Source organism: Pan troglodytes, chromosome 12 (assembly GCF_028858775.2).
Source record: "Pan troglodytes isolate AG18354 chromosome 12, NHGRI_mPanTro3-v2.0_pri, whole genome shotgun sequence".
In the NCBI taxonomy this organism is placed as follows: domain Eukaryota; kingdom Metazoa; phylum Chordata; class Mammalia; order Primates; family Hominidae; genus Pan; species Pan troglodytes.
Window position 1 is genome coordinate 10,370,507 of NC_072410.2, and position 20,460 is coordinate 10,390,966.

At 44.6% G+C, this 20,460-nt stretch overlaps 1 protein-coding gene across 14 annotated transcripts in view; it reads right to left on the reverse strand.

Annotated features, from left to right (window-relative positions):
* Positions 1 to 20,460, reverse strand: part of IL36G (interleukin 36 gamma) — a 212,973-nt gene that overhangs the window by 76,723 nt on the left and 115,790 nt on the right. For 5 of the 14 annotated variants that reach the window (XM_054678177.2, XM_063789405.1, XM_063789404.1 and 2 more), the window contains exon 3: positions 10,661 to 10,752. The exons of the other annotated variants lie outside the window; for them this stretch is intronic. The gene's annotated coding sequence lies outside the window, so the exon portion shown is untranslated. The remainder of the gene's footprint in view (positions 1 to 10,660; positions 10,753 to 20,460) is intronic. 14 annotated transcript variants of the gene reach the window in all.

Here is a 20,460-nt window from a genome sequence, read left to right on the forward strand (position 1 = left end):
CATATACAGAATCTTTAGGATGAAAATTTTAAAAAATTAATGACAGAAATTAAAGAAGGACTAAATGCTTTGAGAGAGATGCTATGTTCATAGATTAGAAGAATCAACTGAATAAAGACATCAGTTATTTTTAAATTAATGTATAGGCATAATGCAATTCTTATCAAAATCTTCATAAGCCTTTCTGTTAGACATAGACAAAGTTATTTTAAAATCTATATGTAAAGGCCCTAGAATATCCAAAAATTTTTTGAAAAAGAATAAAGCAGGAAAAACACTTTTCCTAATGCTAAGGCTTACTATATAACTGCAATAATCAAGACAATGAGGTATTGGTGGAGGAACTGATGCATTTTTTAAAAGTAACATGATAAAGAGTCCAGAAATAGACTCACACAAATATGTCCAATTAATTTCTGACAAAGGCAATTCAATGGAGGAAGGATACCCTTTTCAATGAAAGGGAACTGGAGCAATTAAACATATGTAATTTTTTTTTAAAAAAACCCTAAACCTAAACATCTACCTATATACAAAAATTAATTAACAATGGATCACGGACTCCAATGTAAAACATGAAACTCTAAACTTCTAGAAAAAAAACTGGAGAAAACCTTTGGTACCTGTGACAAGGCACAGTTTTTAGACTTAACACTAAAAGTGTGAACTATACAAGAAAAAATTAATAATTTGAACCTTATGAAAATCAAATTATTTGCTCTCCAAAAGACCCTGTTAAGAGGATGAAAACTAAATTACAGATTGAGAGAAAATATTTGTAAATCACATATCTGACAATGGACTTGTATCTAAAATATCTAAAGAACTCTCAAAACTCAACATTAAAAAAACATCTAATTAGAAAATGAGTGAACATTTTACCAAAGGGGCCTTATAGATTAGCAAATAAAACACTTGAAAAGATGCTCAGCATCACTAACCATTAGAAAAATGCATATTAAAACCACAATAATGTATCGCTACACACATATAAGAATGGTTTATGAAAAAATAGTGATGACACCAACTGTTAGTGAAGATGTGGAGAAACACTCATACATTGCTGGTAGAAATGTAAAATGGCATAGCCACTGTGGAAAATTATTTGGCAGTTCCTTTTAAAACTAAAAATCAATCTACCACACAACCCAGCAATTTCATTACAGGGCATATATCCCAGAGAAATGAAGATTTATGATCACACAAAAATCTGTACACAAATGTTTTATGGTCACTTTATTCATAATAGCCAAAACGTGGAAACTATCCAAATGTCCTTCAATGGGCAAAGGATTAAACACACTGTGATACATCCATACCATGGAATACTACTCAGCAATAATAAGGAAAGAATTACTGCTACACACAAGCTGGATTAAACTCAAGGAAATTGTGCTGAGTGAAAAATTAACAAGCCAATCTCAAAGGACACATACTTCATGATTCCATTTGTATAAAATTAATTAACATAATTAATTACAGAGATGGAGAACAGAATAGTGGTTGCCAGGGATTAGAGATGGTGGAGGCGGTGAGGTGGGCTTAGGGTTTGGAGATGAAGAGGATACAGCTGTAGAGCATAGCAAGAGAGAGTCTTGTGATGAGGGCATAGTTAAGTATTGTGATTGTGGTGGTTACATGAAGCTACACACATAAAATTGCATAGAACTACACACACACACACACACACACACACACACATGAGTGGAAGTATAACTGGCAAAATCTGAGTAAGCTATCTGGACAGTACCAATATCAGTTTCCCAGTTTTGATGGTGTACTATAATAATGCAAGATGTTAACATTGGAAGAAGCTGGCTGAAGGGGGCTCAGGAACTCTCTGGACATTTCTTTGTACCTTCCTGTGAATCCATCATTATTACAAAATAGGACATTTTCTAAAGGTTAAATCATTTTAATTTTAAAATGTCCCTGTTACTGTTGAAACTCACATCTCCATATACTGATCAAGAACAGCACTAATGGCCCCTGGCCTCCAGGAATTCACAATTCCTACTGACTTTTCTTTGAAACCTTGGCCAAGTCGCTTCTCTTCTCTGGTCCTCAATTTTTCATCTTCAAAATGAAGATTGAATGACTATTAAAATCTCTTGCAATTCTTGAGATGAAGGGTCCTAAAGGAACTGAAGAGGATGCCATGTAATGTAAATATGGGTTTTTACTCCATCAACCAGCCAAGACAGAGGGCAGACACCAAGACATGGTAACCAAGGAGGCCATGTGTAAACAAAGACCATTTAGACTTATGCTCTGGCCTTTGCAGCCCAACTGGTGTGGCCAGTTGGTGGGGTATGAAGAAAATGGGGCCTTCCAGGAACCATGTTGAGTGGAGATAAGCAGGGAGGAATGCAGAAGACATGGGGGCAGTGCCAGTCTCAGCCCGAGCCAGCTACACCCACACATGGTTATGAAAGACTGACAGCCTGTAAGCTGAACACTGCCCTGCCCTCTCCACTCCCCACCAGCCGGTAGGATTTGGGAGTGGTCTTAACTGCCCTCAGCTGAGGCCCAGGCACTGGCATACTCAGGGCATCTCATCCAGTCCTATGGCTTCAAACCACCTATTAACTAATGCCTTCTACATTTGCCTCTTTAGTCCTTACCTCTCCCATGGAATTGAGACTTACCTAACTGCCGAGTTGACACTGTCACTTAGCATCTCTTCCTCAAATGGCCAAAGCCAAACTTTTGCCTTTCTCCTGCCCAAACCTGCTTCCTTTCTAGTCTTCCTTCTCGGGAGCCATTAACCAGTCCTGTTTGCCCCACCCCCAAGAATATTCCAAATCTGTTCACTTCCCTCCTTGCCCTCTGCTACCACCCAGCTCCAAGCCACCATCTCTTCTCCTGTGGACCTAACAGAGTCCCCTGCCTCAACCCTGCCCAGAATAAAATGGCCCTTCTACAGTGTCAATTAGATCTTGTCATTCCCCAGCCTAAACCATTCAATGGCCCCCATCTTAGTTAAAATTCCTCACCCTGACTGACAAGGCCCCATCTACACCTCTGACCTCATGCCCTCCACTCTCAGTTTTGCACTCACCCTGCCACACTCAAGGGCTTCCCCAGGTTCCTTCTTAGATTCCACTGATAGCTCAGGGACTTTGCACATGCTACGGTCTCTGCCCGGCTCCTCCCCAGATCTTCTCATGCCTAGCTGCTTCTCATCAGCACCCCTCAGAGACTTTCCCTGCCCCACCTCTCCAGGTTCCATACCTGCCACCCTCCCCCAATCACGTAACAGTTTCTTCACAGAGCGAGTTACCATCCCAGTATTTCCCTAACTTATTTTTTGTGACTGGTCTGTTGCCTGTCTCCACCACAAGAACATAAGCTGCATGTGAACAGGAGCCTTGTCTATCTTGTCACCCCAGTGGCTGTGACATAACCTGATACACATTAGATGCTCAATGATGTTTGATGAATGAAGTGCTGGTAGTCCAACTGTGTTTCCTTGTCTGTGTAAGTATGTCTGTTGTGGTTTCCTAAGAACTTACAGCTCTCCCACTGTGACTCCTGTTCTATGGTCCTGATTTGCTGGACTAGAATCCTAACCTACATGCTTACTCTTAGTGTCCTCCCCCAGAGGCTGAATCCCAGTCCCTAAACCCCCACCAAATGGCTAAGACCTAGCTTCCAACCAGACAGGCCTACACTGAGACCTCAGCACCGCCCTTCTGCGGTCTCATCCTTCAGGGCCCAGCTTAAATGTCTCTTCTCCAAGGAAGGCTATCCTCTTTCTGTCCCTCAGCGCTCTCTGTGCCTCCTCTATGCCTCCATGCCTGCTTTCCAACCCTGCAGAGGTGGAGAAGTTGCTAATCTGCTGTGTTGACATGTGCCAGGGTGCCTTGGGCCAGGGAGCAGGCTGGTGGTGTGCTGATAGCCCGTGGCTGTGCCCAGGTCCATGCTCACTTCCTGAGCCCCAGCGGAGTAGGCTCCCTTTCCCTTATTGCAGCACTCAGAGGAAGGACATGCTTCTTAGGACAGATCTGGCCAACCTCTCCCTCGTGAGAGAAGGCCCAGCCATCCTCTTGCCCTCTTTCTTTCTCCTGCCCCCGAGTAATAAAGGTGCCTGGTCAGAGCCTTCTAGAAGGAGACCCAAACATCCACCACACATTCCCAGTTCCAACCGTCATCCACATGGCTGCCTGTGCAGGTAAACGCAGAGTCTATTTCACACACCCAACCATCTAGTATTGGATGGGAGGACAGTAGCGTGACACTCTTCTCCAGCCTTGAGCCCTACCGTGGGCCCCACCCAACCCAGATACAAGAGGAGCCCTGTACTGGGATGCTATTGGATGCTTGTCCAGTCATGTACAAAGTTAGCCCTTTGTTATATAGAGTTAGCTACGTACATCTTCCTCTATAGGGAACTCAAGAGGGGAGAAGAGATATGTAGTAGGATTTAACCTGCAAATCCTCTGCTGAGCACCCTGCACTACATACAGTGGGTAGCATGTGGTAGGTGCTCAATAACTATTGACCGATAGATTGAATACAGGTAGGAGGGTGACACAATCTAAGATCCCAGGGGTGGGGAGACCACACGCTTGGTTAGGGAGACCCAAAGTGGACCGTGTGGCCAGAAGAGTCCCACACTGCACTCTAGTGACAGTGCAGAAAGTCACTGTGGGAAATCTAGAAGTTTCTACAGGTTGCTATTTCATCATAGCACTGTGCAGGCCAACCCTTCCTGCTCCACTGGCTGTTGGGAAAAGCTTTCTCTTTTCTTCCTAGCCAGGGAGCTCTCAAAGTGTTCCACTCTCTCACCTCCACCCAGGCGTCCAGGTGTGGAGGACACTTGCTGGCTGCTTGTCTGCTGACTCATCCCTTGGTTTCACTTGGAAAACCTACCACCAGCTGGCCTCTTTCCAAGCATCAGCCTCCTCATTTTCTTAATCCCTTAGGTGTGATCTCACCTCCACACAGTAGATTGCCTCAAGGCCCAATTCCAATATGAATAAAAATGATTCTTTTGTCATCTTCCAATCTTCCTTTTAAAATATTATTTTATAATTCCCTTTAGGAGGATCACCTAAGTGAAGACTATTTTTACCTAAGAAATGTTAAAATGTAAAGACATGGTTGTAATCTGGGGATTCCTGTTAAAATGGCTAGCAGACAGAAGTCAGACGACAGGCTAGAAATGTGTGAAGAGTGGTTGCCTTTGAAAGGCGGAGTTGGTAATGATTTTCTTCCATTTTTCCATGCTTTCCAATTCTCTACAAAGGCCTTAATATTACTTCGATAACCAGGACCTCTGATAACCTGCCCCCACCGAGTAAAGACTTAGCTGGGAAAGTCAGCTTCATGGGAGGTAAAAGGAACCAGGTAATACACAGTTCCCACTGCCAACTGTCGGGTGTGCAGGCCTGAGCTTCCCTGCATGTGGGAGGAAAGAGAAAGAAGAGAGAAACTCCAAGATCCAAGAGATCCAGCAAGAAGGCTGGAGTCTGAGGACGCAGAAAGCTGAATGGCACAGTTACCACTATTGTGCTGAGGTTCTGTGGCCTCTGGGTCTCTTGACAACTGGGCAAAGACCCACAGAAAACTATCTCTAGACCCTACCTGTGGGAGGGGAAAGTGCACAGGACAGCCACCTGGACCTCAAATGGCTTACAGTTCCTTCATCCAGAGGGTCTTCATTTAGTACATACCAGGTGCTAAGCTGGGTGCTGGAGACATGACGGGGAACCCATTTACCATGGCTTTGTTACTGTGACATTCACATCTAGGGAAAGCCAGCAAAGGGGAGGGATCGAGGAGAGCTTGTTAGGCAGAGAAAATACCCAAGGGCAAGGGAGAAGCCAGCCTGTTCTGAGCACACACAGTGGTTCCATCTAACTGGGCCTCAGTGCCAGGTTGGACTGGAGATGGGGCTGAGGAGCTGTCACAGAGCATTCTGGACACAGATGTCACATAGTCCCTCGAGGTTAGGGTCCTTAGGCATGGCAGCATTGCTTTGAGTTTTTCCTTTTGTAATGTTCCCATTCATGACAATGTGGAAGATGGGTCCTTGCAGAGAAGGGCAGGGCTGTGAGACCAGTTAGGAGACTAAGCTGTGAGCCAAGGAAAATGAGGAACACCTGAACACTGGGGCAGGTGCAGGGCCCAGAGAGAAGCAGATGGCTTCCTGAGGTTTTAAGTAGGTAGAATCAAGGCAGCTGGTAAAGATCTTTTATTACATATAAACTGGAATAAGCCATCTGCTCCAAGACAAAAGAGTAGGCGGAAAACAATACAAGACAGAAATGGAATTAGAACAAACCTGGGAGGAATGTGGAATTAGGAGTAGAGAGTCCAACACTGGCTGCAATCATAAAAATGTAAAACAAACAAAAATTTGCTAGGTGTGCTTACTTAGAAATAATTAGCTGTCATATTAAGTTCACTTGTGTTATGACTTAAATGTGTCCCCCAAAATGTGATGTGTTGGAAACTTGATCCCCAATGCAACAGAGTTGAGAGATGGGACCTTTAAAAGGTGATTAGGTCATAAGGGTTCTGCCCTCATAAATGAATTAATACTATTATCATGAGAGTAGATTCCTGATAAAAGGATGATCTCTGCCTCCTCCCCCCAGCCCTCTTGTGCATGCTTTCCTGCCTTTCCACCTTCTGCTATGGGATGACACAGCAAGAAGGCCCTCACCAGATGCAGCTCCTTGATCTTGGACTTTCCAGCCTCCAGAACTGTAAGCCAAACAAATTTCTGTTTATTATAAATTACCCAGTCTCAGGTATTCCGTTCTAGAAGCACAAAATGGACTAAGATAATTAGATTATCATTTTTTATCAGACTGTTGAAGTGAAAAATAAAAATCAAATAAAGAAATTAAGAGGGCTGCACACAGCAGCTCATGCCTATAATCCTAGCACTTTGGGAGGCCAAGGCAGGTGGATTGCCTGAGCTCAGGAGTTTCAGACCAGCCTGGGCAACACGGTGAAACCCTGTTTCTACTAAAATACAAAAAATTAGCCAGGCATGGTGGTGTGTGCCTATAGTCCCAGCTACTTGGGAGGCTGAGGCAGGAGAATTGCCTGAACCCAGGAGGCGGAGGTTGCAGTGAGCTGAGATCATACCACTGCACTCCAATCCAGCCTGGGTGACAAAGCAAGACTACATTTCAAAAAAAAAAAAGAAAGAAAAAGAAAAAGAAAAAAAGAAAAGAAAAAGAAATTAAGAGAAGGGCAGGTATTAACCCCAAATATCCCACCATAGGGACACATTAAAGTTTGCTTGGCCACTCCCCTAGCATAATATATGGAATGTCTTCAAGGACCCTCTGTTGTAAATACAAGGTCCTGCTGGACTTAATACATCCTGCAGGCTTTGAGATCCCTACTCTGTTGCCATCTCTCATAGGATTTGCAGACCAAATCCAAATACTTAAAATAGCAACACTCACAAACATGCAAATCAGAGCAGAAAAGAAACTTCTAAAAGGCCCCAAAACTACACTTTTTGAGAGAAGACAATAGGGACCTGAGGGTGGTAGAATTTTCTCTCTATGCATCTATGTTTCCAGGGCTCACTTTCTCAATAAACTCTTAAATTGCTTTTAAAGTAAGGGAACAAGCAAACATTACATTTAAGAGAAATCAATTTCATAAAGAAGGGGGGATGTCCAGGGTACTTTGCTTCCATGTTTTGCTTCCATGAATTTGTGTTTAACAGAAGATGCAGAAAAACACACAATTATTGCAAAATCAAGGAAATCCACTCTAAACATCCCTTGGTTTCCCAGGCCAGTGTCACAACTGAAAACACATATTGTGGCTAATTATGTGTCACAAATTAGAATGACAAGGCAAGAAAAAAAAAACTCTCTGATTAACTAATAGCAGCCAACACAGACAGCCTGTGTAGCTCGACTCTGCTGGTTTATAAAAGGCAGAAGAAGCAAACGGCTTCTGTGACCACAACAGGAAGGGCCTCTGCCCTTAATGAATAAATAACATTTAAATTATTCTCCGCCATTTGCAAAGCATTTTCCAACTCATTATCTCATCTGACCAGGTATTATTGTATCTGACCAAGAACTTGTATACAAAATAAAGAATAAAAAATAAATATGGGCCAGGCACAGTGGCTCATGCCTGTAATCCCAGCACTTTGTAGGGCCGAGGCAGGTGGATTGCTTGAGGTCAGGAATCTGCGACCAGTCTGGCCAACATGATGAAACCCCATCTCTACTAAAAATATAAAAACTTAGCCAGTGTGGTGGCACATGCCTGTAATCCCAGCTACTCAGGAGGCTAAGGCAGGAGAATTGCTTGAACCCAGGAGGTGGAGGTTGCAGTGAGCCAAGATCACGCCACTGCACTCTAGCCTGGGCAACAGAGTGAGACTCCATCTCAATAAATAAATAAATATGGAACTCTCCCAACACAATAATAAGACAAACCCCCAAATGTTTTAACTGGGCAAAAATATTTGAACAGACACGTCACAAAAGAGGATATGTAAATGGTCAAAAAGCACATGAAAAGATGTTCAACACCATTGGTCACCAGGGCAAAGAAAACTAGAACCACAATGAGATGCCTCTGTACACCACTTAAATGTCCAAATTAAAGAAAACAAGTTTTGGCAAAGTTGTGGAGCAACTGAAATGCTCGTGTATTGCTGGTAGAAAAACAAAATGGCATAACCATCGCAGATAATTTGTTGGCAGTTTCTTACAAAGTTAAACATATACTTATTGATATGACAGTTCCATTCCAAGAGAAATGAAAACATAAGTCCACACAAAGACTTGTACCTGGGTGTTCATGGTAGCTCTATTCATAATTGTCAAAATCTGGAAACAAATCAAATGTCCATCAGCAATGGAATGGATATACAAATTGTGGTACACATGTATAGTAGAAAACTACTCTGCAATGGAGAGAAATTAACCATTGACAAACACAAAAACATGGACAAACCTCAAAAACATTATGCTGAGCAAAAGAAGCCAGACACAAAAGACTGTTCAGCGCATGATTCCATTCACATGAAATCACAGAAAGGGTCAGTTGAAGGTGCAGAGACAAAAAGTAGATCTGCAGTTGCCTGGGGATGGGGTGGGAGGTTGACTGCAAAGACGCATAAGGAAATTTGGGGGTAGATGAGGAGTGATGGAAATATTCTATGACTTGATTTGTGTATTAGTTTCATAAGTTATATATTTGAACCCAACAGTATCTGAGATAGGTCTCAGTCAATCTAGACAGTTTATTTTGCCAAGGTTAAGGATGCATCCGTGACCCAGCCTCAGGAGGTCCTGACAACCTGTGCTGAAGGTAGTCAACATACAGCTTGCTTTTATTCATCTTAGGGAGACATAATACATCAATCAATGCATGTAAGGTTTACATTGGTTCAATCTGGAAAGGTGGGGGAACTTGAAGCAGGGAGCTTCCAGGTTACAAGGTAGATTATTATCAACAGAAAGGAATGTCTGGGTTATGATAAGCGGTTGTGGAGACCAAGGTTTTATCTTGCAGATGAAGCCTCCGGGTAGCATGCTTCAGAGGGAATAGATTGTCAAAGTTTCCTATCAGACATAAGGTCTGTGTTGATGTTAATGCTGGTCAGCTTTTCCTGAATTCCAAAAGGGAGAAGGCTATACTGGGGCATGTCCAACCTTCCCTTCCATCATGACCTGAACTAGTTTTTTCAGGTTAACTTTGGAATGCTCTTGGCCAAGAAAAGGGGTCCATTCAGATGGTTGGGGGGGCTTAGAATTTTATTTTTGGTTTACAGTGAAGACTTATCAAGCTATACACTTAAATGAGTATGTTGTTAAATGTAAACTATAACTAAATAAAGATTATTTTAAAAGAAATTAATGCAGCTAACCGTGACCCCTGGCAAAATAAAATAGTGTATATGTACGTGCATATACATGCAAAGAAATGAGTTGAAACTAGAAGGATGCCAATCAAATGATAACATGGTCATCTTGGGGTCGGAGTACATTTGGGGATGAGGGGAGCTGTAAAAGCAGACTTGGACCTTTTCTTCTACCAGTACCGTGTCATTTGAATTTTGGAAAGAAAAAAAAAAAAACTCAGAAGGAGGAGAAGGAGCAGGAGGAGGAGAAGATGGATCTTAAGTGATTTGCCCGGGAGCACGTTGAGAAGGTGAGATTCCAGTCTAGGTCTAAGCTTTCTAATTCCATGAGTGGGAGTGACCCACGTCCAAGAGGAAGCTCAAAAGGAAGATGTTCTCCATCATCTCTTGCTCATCCTAACAGCCTGCAAAACCACATCCAACGCAGCTCAGAAAACTCCCAAATTGCCAAATTTCATTGGAAACACTTGATGCTGTGGTTTCCAATTTCCATTGTAAAGTAGGTATGTATGCCACTTTTACCATTAACTTCTCAGAAATGGAGAGAGCTCTCTTTCCGCCTCCTCCCCCTCTGCTGTGGCTTTGGTGAAACGTGCACTCAGGCTCACCTGTCTCCATGATCTCCAGTAAGTACACATGAGCAGAGAGGCCTCAGCTCAGCTCTTCCTGGTCCCACCAGGGTTGATTCTTTGAGAATTCTAGAATGCCACATCCTAGGCCCCCCAAAGAAATCCTGCATCTTACCCCCAGAAATATGAATCATAGCAAATTTCAAATCAACCATCGTTTAATACTCACAGACTGGGCACATCCAAAAACATATTTTCAGTTTTACAACAGTGCCTGGTGCATATCGGCACTATTTGTGGAAGCAATAAATCGACACGGAGCTGAAACACAAACAAATGCCAAATTGTTTTTATAACACCTGATTTTCTTTCTATTTCTTTATTCAGTTTAGTTTTGTTTTGCTTAACTCTACCTCAGACCATAGTCTGGTAAACTCACCACCCAGAAGCTCCCTTGAAATGTGGGTATGCAGCCACTAGGTGGCAGGAGAGAGTTTCCTGCCTGGAGGGAGGACAGCCACTCTGTCCCCGGGTCAGGCCAGGGCCACCCTGCTACCTGCAGAATTAGCATGGGGCTTTATGAACCACGGCTTTCTAATAAACACAGGATCTGTTTGATAGAGCCTCCAAAATACGCCTACCTAGTGATGAAAGACTCAACTTCAGAAGAAAACCTTCATGGCAAACATCTTCAGAGATGTTTCCAACTTAAGGTTCTGAACACAGACACTTCCCCAGAAAGCCATTGTTTCTCAGCCCCTGGGAGCCTTGCTTTGCTTTGCTTACAGACTCGCTGTTCTTAAATCACTGCCAAGATAACATCTGTCTCTTCTCTTACGCTCTATTTTGATATAAGGACTCCTCACTCTTGTTGCTTCCTATTGGCTACCTCTCCACAGGGAGAAATCGCTGATATAACAGCAGTCAATATCCCAAATCTGGAACAGGGAACAGGGAAGCATTTAAAAATTGGAGAATTTAGGCCGGGCACAGTGGCTCATGCCTGTAATCTCAGCACTTTGGGAGGTCGACGTGGATGGATCACTTAGGAGTTCAAGACCAAGCCTGGGCAACATGGCGAAACCTCATCTCTACAAAGAAAAAAAAAAAACAAAAATTAGCCGGGCATGGTAGTGCACACCTGTGAGCCCCAGCTACTCAGGAGGCTGAGGTGGCAAGACTGCTTGAGCCCTGAGGTCGAGGCTGCAGTGAGCCGAGATCACACCACTGCACTTCAGCCTGGGCAACAGAGTGAGACCTTGTCCCAGATAAATAAATTAATTTAATTTAATTAGAGGATTTAAGGATTTTCCCTACAGACACCTCCTTATTTTCTCTGGCCTTTTCTGACTACTCTCCCTAACTCCCTGCTCCTCTGGTCTCCCAAAACTACTCCAGAAAAAAAAAGCGGGGGGGACTAAAGGAAAGCCAGGTGACAGTGCCAGTGTGACAGATGACAAAGCATCTGCTCGTCCAAACCATAGGTCCCTGAACTTTCTCCACGCCCTATCTGTGGACTTACCTATGAAAACCAGTTTTAGCAAAAACCCTCCTAAGCCAGTTTATCAAGATCCCCTTATCCTCAATATCCATCTGATTGGATTCTTCATCCCCCACCATTCCCCAGTGATGTCTGATCACCAGGGCTTTCTTCAGCAACAGTCATTAGTGGGTGTAGCCAGGACACCCCCTCACCCCTGATATGCCCTTTTAGTAATTCTTCATCCACAGGTTCCCACCCTGCTCCTAGACTATACATTCCCATTTGCCCATGCTGCATTCGGAATTGAGCCCAGTTCTATACTGAGGTCTCACTTCACCTCTCGCCATAGTCCTGAATAAAATTGGTTTTCACATTTAAAAACTGTCCAGCTCTGGTTGTTCCTTGACACAGGGTAATTTTTATTCCATGTGATAGTTTGCCTTACCTCAGCCTACACCCCTCAAACCTGCAACTCTATATTCAAGAACCAGACAGCCCTTTCCAACAGATAGGAAGAGTCTGCCCTGGTGCAAAGGAAGAGGCTCTGGGAGGAAGGAGAGAACCCGAAGGCTGCCCCCTCCTCTAGACTGAGCTCTGGGATGGGTGGACGATAAAACCCAGATACGTTCAGACATCTGAGGGTGGAGAGGACTTTGCTTTGCTTCCACAGGGACCCCAAGGAAGCTGCAAGCCCTCCAGAGACTAAAAACAGCAGAACAGCAAGAAATGGCAGCAAAGGTCTGGGCAGAATCATCCTATGTAGGCACAGACACAAACAGAGTCCCCTGTGGCCCCAGGAGAGTTTATAAGAAGATCCAGAGGCTGTCCTATTCCATATCTCAGCAGAGACAGGCCCGTGAGCCTAAAAGCTGATCATTAGGACAAGAAGGACACGAGCTGTCCTGCAGCGTGAACCGCGAGGAGCAAGGCCAATCACCAGACCCCAGACCAGCCAGACACAGCCCCGCAGTTCCCCAAGACCACCACGGACCCATCGCCCCTCACCAATAGCTCCAGGCTACATAGACCCCCCTCCACTTCATGGATGTCCTCAGAGCAGAAAGGGGAGGCAGGAGTGGAACCCTGACTTGGTTCAGTTGAAACATAAAATGACTGTACTATTATTGAATTGCTGAAGTTTACGTGAAAGAAATGAGATTTAGTTTTTGGCCACAATGCAAAATAAGAAACGAGGCTTCAACTGAGATTAAGGTGAGTTATAGGAAAATGTACTCCCTTGAAGGACCTGTGAAGTGTGTTCGCTATGAGAAAATGACCAGAATCCACGTTCTTAGCTGCGGGACTCAGGCTGACTCCTGTTTCTGGAGCTTGCACAAAGGGCAGGGAAATCCCTGTTTCAGGCACAGTGATTTCAATGTTTAAAAGAAAACAGGTGGGCCCTGGCAATCATGATAACATGTCATAAGTTTACATCTCTGTGAGGCAGGTAGTGTAATCCCCATTTTGCAAAGGAGGAAACTGAGGCTGAAAGCAGCTACATGGTCTCTTCAATGTGGCCCAAATGGTGGAGAACACAGCTTAACTGAATCAGCAATTCTATACTTAGAACTGACTCTCTCTTTATTATATCTCACTACTACCTTGATATTTGAAATATTCAACTTTTTTCAATCAAAAAATAACAATAATTTAGGCATAATGACTACTATGTCATTTAATTTCTTGCTGATATTTCAATATCCCATGCCAGGAATATTGAAAGCTCAGCTCCTTAAGAGCTAACTATGGCATCAACTCCCAACAACCATCCTTCCAGAAATATTTTCCCCTTTCTTTTGTTATAGAGTGGCACTGCCCTATATGGTGACCACTTGCCACATGTGGCTGTTGAACACTTGAAACTGGCTTGTCAGAATTGCAGTGTAAAGTGTAAAACACATACCAAATTTCAAAGACATGGCACATAATAAAAAACGTAAAATATCTCATTAACAATTTTTATATTGACTGTGTAAGTAACATTTTGAATATACTGGATTAAATACATGGATGATGCCCCAACACCCACAGTCCCTTATCAAGTCTCCACTTCACGTTCTTGCACTTCTGACTTAGAAATAGCACTGGCGTCTAAGAGCCTATTAATGTCGTCAATAGGTTCTTGGAAACCACAATTTTAAACAAAATGACATATAAGAAAACGAATAACATTGAACAAAATGACATTATTCGAGGACCTGCTGCACGTTGTTTCACTTAAAGTCAGTGTCCAAGAACCTATCGGTGACGTTTAGTGAGGACTTGCTGTCCTTCCTGTTTACAGGAACCTGGGCAAGTTACTTAATTCCTCTAAGCCTGGTTTATATCCCTGCAAAGAGAGAAGGATAATAATCACCAGTACTTAGTGATGTCGTAAGGAGAAAATAAAATAATAAATATGAAATGGCTGACAGTGTCCTTGTCACACAGAAGATGTGTGATCCACAGTAGCTGCTATTGTCTGCCTCACTTCACTAGTAATGGTCCAGGGAGGCCTTAATGTGCATGGTGCAGCACATTCACATGTTGGACATGGGTGAAGGGAAAGACCAGGCTCATCTAAACACAATAGGATGCTTGTGGTGTTTTGAGGAGGAATCAAGGACTAGTTATCCACAGCTGTAACATGCATGGATCAAAAGAGATAAGGCACGCAAAAGACTTTGTCAGTAGCAAAGCATTACAAAATGCAGAGACCAGCTGTGGGTGGTGGTGAGTCAGACCCAGCTTCCCTCTGTGCCTGGCTGAGTGGTTCTGGGCAAGTCACGCCATCTGTCTTGATGCCCTTCCCCATCTATAGAGAGGGAGCAACTGAGGCCCCTTCCAATGCTGAAGTCCTTTATTTCTGCTACTTTAGAAATATCCACATTTTTGGTAAATTCAAATGATCAAATGATTCCATTTCCCAATGTTCAAAACTAGCCCCAGAAACATCTAAATGAATCAAACAAATAAAATATTTATTGTGTATGTTTTGACTGCTGAAACTTCTATTTTAGCAACACACACACATACAGAACCCATAAGCCTTCATCTTTCCTTGGATAAACGAGCCTTCCTGTCTGGCCATTTAAGTCACGATTAAGTAAATGATTTCCAACTCGCCGTTTGCAGCAGTTCAGATGGGTCCTTCCTGCGTGGCAGTGGCCCTCCTGACTTATGATTTCCTGTGTGTCGGCCTGTTACCACTGCAGCTTAAATGAGGAAACAAGAACAAAACAGCCTCTGACCCCAAGAGACTGTTGGAGGCAAAGGCTTCAGTCCCAAGAACCTCACACGTGGGGAGCCCGAGAGCCCAGCCCTGACCTTTTCTCCAGTAATAACATAAGAAACAACAGGCACTGGCTTTATTTTGGATACAAAGAGTGGTGCTTTTCCTTAAATCTTCCTTTAGTCAGGGCTACCCCTTCATGGATGCCCCAACATCCATGGTTCCTGCTTGAGTCCCTGCTTCCATATTCCTGCACTTCTCACTTGAAATATCCCTGGAGTACATTAAGCAGCCAGGTTTGGAAGTTCTTTCTGTGCAGGCGGGTGTGTGCATGTCCTCTCTCTCAACAGGACACAAGCTCCCCAAATCAGACGGTATGCCTCCACGCCCCTTCCCAAGCCTCCCCAGCAGCACCGAGCATGTGAGGGGAGCTGGGGCCCAGGCCATGATGGGAAGCACTCTCTGCCTAAAGACTAGGGTGATGCACCCTCAACTGTGGGAATGAGCCCCAGCTCTGGTGTCTGCCTCGGTTTTTCCTCCTGGACAATCAACATGAACTCCTCACCCCTCTTATCCACTTTGCATAAACTGAAAATAACAAACCCAGGGCTCTTTCTGTCACAGGAAAGGGTTTTTTTTAATAAGATTAAACAGAGATGATTCAACACACCCAGGATATAACACATGGGCCATGAGTCAAGGCCAGGCATTGCTCTGGTCAGCCTGGTTGTTTGGGCCCCCTTGGCAGGGCTCTCCCCTGAATCTTCCCCCTCTTGACTCCCCATCACCACAGCACGTCCAGCTTTGGGTACAAGGCCAGTAAATGGGGAAGGGGGTCAGATGACATAAAGATCCCTTTCCTGTCCCATTGAAATATATTTGGATAACAGATGGCATTTTCCCCCTGTGTCTTGCCCAGGGCCCAGAGCCTCCACTTGCTAGAGGCAGACAGAGGATGGAGAGCCCCTTCATTAGTGGGAGGACATCACAGGTGGGCAAGAAACCACAAGCTTGCACTGAGGCCCAGCCTTGAGATAGCAGCACCTGCCGGCACCTGTGGTCTGGGGACAGGGTCACAGGATGGAGGGGCCTCCTAAGCCTTTTATCTCTATGTACTAAGTACAACCCATTTTCCCACCTCACAGAGCCAGATCAGCCTCTGTGAGGTCCTGGTGGCAAAAGGAGAAGTGCCTGCCCGCCTGCCCGCGGTGGGGTGCTTGTGCTTGCATTCCTGGGAAGGTGTTGGTTAGCTCTGCAATAGGCCCCTCTGACCAGCTCACCCTCTACCTGCAAACCTCAGACCCAACTTCAAAGAAGATCCAAGCACCGATGGGACCCTCTGGTAGCTTGACACATGGGCGGACCCAGATTCCTCTCTCATCTGATCTGTCATGGAGGGCTCCCCAGTTAAGAGTCCTTAAAAACACAAATCTGATTGACAAGTTGCCTGCCTGTCTGTCTTCAGCCAGTCTACCTGCTGCTGCCTTCAGGTTTCCTCCCAGCGTAGCTTGGACTTCTCTTGGATTGCCTGATATGGCAGGTGCACTGCTCTCACACCAGCCAATCATCTGCTGCTACAGAGCCTAAAATGAACCAGGAGAGCATAGGAGCTCGGTCAGATCACCAGCAGCCCATGGGGTTTGTACTCCTCTGATTTTCTACCACCTCAGCCTCCACCGTCACTACCATGACCACTTTTGACCCCCAGGCCCTCTGCTGGGATTTCCTACAACCACACAGCTTCCTGACCTCTTATTCCCGCTTTTGCTGTCTTCTCCAAGAGCCAGCTCAACAGCTCATGAGCACATCCCATCCCACTCGGTAAAGGGGCACACGACCCAAAGCCAAACCATTCCTCCCTAAACTCTGGGACTAGAACACCTAAAAACGGGCAAAAGTCCTTCCTTCCTTAGGGCCTCTGGAGTCTGGTCTCCTTGAAGGACTCTTCCAGGTGGCTTAGGACATGTTAAGTGGGCTCCTGCTAACCCCATGCCAGCATTCTCCCCACAGCCGATGCCAGGCTACTCTGAGCCCAACTTAGGCACAGAGCAGAAAGGACAAGCAGCCCATAAGCCCCAATGAATATCTCCAATCGCCGTGTCTGTGTGTGTATCTTTATGAGACGGTCATATCTAACACCTGCAACAACGATTTTCTGAGATCAACCCTAGTGTCAAGCTTCTTGAGCTGTAAGTAAGTCCCATAAACCATCAAAATGGTATGCTTAAAGAAAACTATTGACCCCAGTAGTATCTGGGCTGCAATATCTGTCTCTCAGCAGAGACAGAGCATTTTACTTTTCACAGTGAATTCTTTTGCACTGTTTAATTTCTTACTCTAAGCTTGTATAATTTTTTAAAACTAATAAAAAGTCCTAGGAATTTCAATATTATACTATCCAATTTGCATAATCTGGGATTCCAGTTGTAGCACAAAAATCCTTATTCGACTATGCTGTAATTTGTAATTCATATACGTGTGAAATACAGCCATGATGCTTAGAACCAAGATTAATCCAAGGGGATTTCCTCACTCAGCCAGTGTGCACTCAGCTCTGTGCTGTAGGGACACTGAAGTGGCATGGGGCAGCACAAGCCCTGTCCTTGTTGAAGTAGGAAGCCTATGCAGAGAAAGTGGCCATGTCCTAATTCTTAGGGAGGCTCCAGAAGAAAATGTGGGGAAAGTGGAGCAGCCCCAGAAGGGCTGGTTTATTACTAGCACAAAAGGACCCTGATCCAGGACAACCCCAGACATACTACTTAGATAGAGCAGCCCTACTCTTCAACAGCACCTCTCTTTTGTGCTTGAGTTTAATTCCTTTGAAACACGATGAATGGGTATGTTATTTAGCTTGTTGTAATCATTTCACAATGTATACATAGATCGGAACATCACATTGTACACCGTAGACATATACAATTTTTATGTGTCAATTATGTATGCTTTAATAACGCTGAGTGGAGAACAGTTTGAAACAATAAATTAAATTCTTAGGTTTCAAACCAACCTCCGCTCCATCATGAGGTCAAACTTCACCACCACGTCCATTGCTTGGAGGGTTACTGGCCCGTGTTCCTTAATATCATGTAGGATCATTGTGGGAATTAAAGGAGATGGGTGAGACCAGAATTCTTAGACTTCCTTGGGGATGACTAACCTAATATTCCAAGGTTTCCTGGAGGGCTCAAGGCTCAGGAATTGGGTATTTCCTCTATGACATGCCCACACATCTCCAAGGAAAACGCTATATGTTCTCTTTCTCTACCTTTCCACCCCACCTCCACCGGGACGATCCTTTGACTGCTGCAGTTACCGTGACTAGCTAGCTCCTCCAGTTCTCCCAGCAGAGCTGTTCAAGGAAAGTAACACTCTAAGAAGCCATTTGGCCTCCACATGCCCTCAGCTGAACTACAGGTCTGGGCAGGGAAGGCAAGATGCCCCAGAGACATCACACGCAGGAATGGCAGGACAGGCATCAGCAGGGCAGGCCACAGCATCTCCCACCACTCTCTCTATCCTGTAGTACCCAAGCTTGTCCTCAGAACGTGAACCAACCATCTGGAGCTGTTTTTCCAGGACGTTAAGTGAGGCCCTGGAGGCCCTCCACCAGCCCACTAGTGCTTCTGCTCTGTCTGGATTAGGCAGAATCAGAAACCTAGCCCCAGTGCGAGTCACCCCCAACTCACTGCTAGTCACCCTTTACATCAGTCTTGATGATGAAAATGCCATTGTACCCCCAGAATTACATCAGGCTCGGAGTGTTTTCCTAAGCACGCTATCCCTAGGGCCTCATTTCCACTCTCAAGCTCCATGCCCCATTGTCATTTGGAAAAGTTGGCAACTATCAGGAGAATAACTCAATAAGTCATTCTGCATCTCATCACTGTCAAAGGACAGGAACCCCTGGAAAAATGAATATAGGAGAGCATGGATCTGGGATTGAAGAATCTGCTGTAATCTTGGGCAGCAGCTACCTATGGGCATGCACCCCTTCAGATCAGGCTTGGCATAGGATGACGACACTTGCCAAGCACCATGACTGTTAATGCAATTTCTTAAGACTCTGTCTTCCTTACACTGCTCCAGGCCCTCAAGGGCCCATGACTATGTGGAAATGACCTTGGCCCTGGAGGCCTGGGGTAGGGTCATCTGCTAGGTAGATACAAGGGAAAGCAGGTGAGCCACACTGATGCAGCCATTCATAAGCCAGGCTCTCTCAGATGCCTTCCCTCAGCTCTCCTACCCTGCATTCCTTCATTAACCCTGCTCTCATTGAAATTCCCAGGACCACCTAATCCTCAGGCAAAAAAAAAAAAAAATTAGTCTGAGTCTTCACGGATTCTTGAGACCTCATGGCTTAAACCCTGTTCAATCCCATTACCTCTCCAGCAACCCCATTGCCTGGTGCTGTCCAGGGCCAGGCTGATCTCCATAGGTCCCTCTGCTGGCTCCATTCAGATCTGCCCTCCAGAGTTCAACAATCTCTAGAAAGGATTAGCGTTTGCTGGTTTGTACTTATTTATTTATTTAATTATTTATTTGAGATAGGGTCTCACTCTGTCACCCAGTCTGGAGTGTGGTGGCACAATTATGGCTCACTGCAGCCTCAACCTCATGGGCTCAAGCAATCCTCCCACCTCAGCCTCTCAAGCAGCAGGGACTATAGGCGTGCAACACCACATCTGGTTAATTTTTTTTAATTTTTCATAGATATAAGGTCTCCCTGTGTCACCCAGGCTGGTCTTGAATTCCTGGGCTCAAGAGATCCTCCTGCCTTGGCCTTCCAAAGTGCTGGGATTACAGGTGTGAGCCACTGCATCCAGTCCTATTTGTTATTAATTTGGGTTCCAAAGATTCCTCCAGTGGCATCTTACTTTGGAAATAAATTACAACAATAATATTTATCAAGCATTTATAAAGCCCTTACTACATGTGGAGCCCTGTAGGAAGTATCCTATGTTGTTCATCACATATATTCCTAACAACATATTCCACAAGGTCAAGATTCTTCTTATCCTCATTTCACTGACAGAGACTTGCTCCAGTCATAGGGTACTGAGTTCCAGGTATATCGTCCAATCAAGTTTGCTGTTGCTTCCTTACTGATGTGAGTCTGTGATGTCTATCAGTTACTAAGAAATACACATGTTCAACCACTGCCTGGAGGGTCACCCCAAGGGTATATCAGATGCACATATCAAATTGAAGTTCAGGCATATCCAAACTTTAACTCATTAACTCCTCTTACATCACTGCCCTTCCACTCCAAAGCAAACCAAGATGCCTTCTCATTCCCCTAGTTTCCTTGTGGTGTTGAATAATGTAACTTCAGTGG